At 40.7% G+C, this 1,976-nt stretch overlaps 1 pseudogene; it reads left to right on the top strand.

Annotated features, from left to right (window-relative positions):
• Positions 1-1,322, top strand: part of LOC105540325 — a 4,580-nt pseudogene extending 3,258 nt beyond the window's left edge.
• Positions 1,323-1,976: the final 654 nt, after the last annotated feature.

Here is a 1,976-nt window from a genome sequence, read left to right on the forward strand (position 1 = left end):
CAAATAGGCAGAGACACCATTCTGCCTGTGTATTTTGGGGGCAGCATGCACTTTGTAGCACAATTGTGGATTGGCTGGAAGACTGAGAGGGAAAGTCCCCTCCAGTGAGAAGTGTGGTGGGAACTTTATATGTTTATATCATGTCTGGCAATTCTGGATGGTGTTTGGAGAATATAATTAAAAGCAAAACTGGGGAAACCCCAGAAAAGCTCCACAATAATAGAACAGAAAAAAAGCTATTGTATCAAACAGTTAAACCGGAATGTGACCGGCTCATTGACAGACAATCTGCTTAGGAGAGTGCAAAAATAGAAACAAGGTCACCATCATTAGTCCACAAGTGGAGGACCTGACAGCACCATTTGTCATACATAGTTCACCCTAAATTTACCTGGTAATGGGGGGTGGGTATCTGTGTATGTTAGTTGGCCATATTCAAAAAATAATAAACTTCATCATTATGACAGGAAGTAGTTTTGCAACTTGGAGCCTGATGCCTGCAGAAGGTAGCCTCCCACTCTGCTACAGGTACTATTGAACAGTTTGCTATCTTTTTGACTATTTACACATCAAAGCAATGGGTCCCTACTCCGTGAGCGCTGTCCTGCAGTACTCCTGCTTGCCCACTCCTGGCAGCCTGTATCCTCTCTTGACCTCTATTATCTGCCACTGAGGCACAGCCCACAGCCCACAGCAGGCAGCCCATATCCCATGTGAACCCCAACTGTCACAGCTGCCCCTAGTGCTACATCATAGAGTGGGGCCCCTGAGCTGCAGGAGAAGAGGCTGAAGGGCTCCTGGGCAGAATTATATTTTCTCAATAATGGAAACAGGAGAGTTTCAGCCTCGGTTTCTGTTTATATGGCTGACAGAGGAAAAAACTGCTAGATTCCCAGCATGAGTCTGGATAGAGCAGCTCCAAGGGTTGTCACTGTGACAGCCCGCCTCTCAAAGGCACCGAGAGACACTAAGAGGTCTTCTGAAACAGATACCCAAAGCATCGGAGAGAAAAACAGCTCTCAGTCCGAGGAAGATTGTATTGAGAAAAGAAAGAAGTTGAAAGCATCTTAAAGAAAAACTTAGGTTAGATATGAGATTAGTCACGTTGGCCAGAAAATATTCCCTGAAGCAGTTCCCCTTTAAACACCCCAAGTGCACAGCTACTCTCAGCATGAGAAACTAGTGTTATGAACAAAGGGAAATTATTCTCAGCAGAATGTCTTAAAGTTTTTCTTCCATCTATGCTGATCTCTCATCTGCTGGCCATTGGATTGGGCATCTACATTGAAACACACCTGACAACCCCCACCAGCACTTTCTGATGAAGAACTGGAAGCCAACTTTGTTCATCTAGATGAGTAGATCTGAGCTTGCAACAATGCCAGCTGACGAGCTGTTATGATCCGTGGGTGGCTGCATCACCTGTGTCTATTTGTTCTGTAATAGCTGCATTCCTACTTTAGTAAAATAGAAGAATAGACTCCAAAATCTTGCTGACATATAATTATACCTATGGGATCAATTAAGCAGTATGTCAGACTAATATCTACTGTAACAATGAGGTAGTGAATTTTCTTTAGACAATAGATATAAATAACTATAAATATTTAACAGACTAGTCTTAATCTATGCTGTATTTTCTAAAATTATCTGTAACCTTAAATTAAAATGCTTTATATTTCAAAACAATAAGCAATAATGATATTAAAATCACTATAATTTTAATATCAGGGGTTTGTCCAAAATAAATATTGTGACCTTACATTCACACTATTGTATGAAATACTATTTAATTTACATGGGTGCAGTTGTCTACTAAAGACTACACAAAACTGTGCAAACTGATCTTATGTAATAAACAGAAACAAAGGTACAGCTATGCATTCCACTGTTCGATTCATACACTAAACTCCTCTTGCTTTTGCAATGTAAGTACTACAGTCTCCAAATACTAAGTCATCACCTTAGATGATCAG

This window comes from Mandrillus leucophaeus, unplaced genomic scaffold, assembly GCF_000951045.1.
Source record: "Mandrillus leucophaeus isolate KB7577 unplaced genomic scaffold, Mleu.le_1.0 Scaffold2194, whole genome shotgun sequence".
In the NCBI taxonomy this organism is placed as follows: domain Eukaryota; kingdom Metazoa; phylum Chordata; class Mammalia; order Primates; family Cercopithecidae; genus Mandrillus; species Mandrillus leucophaeus.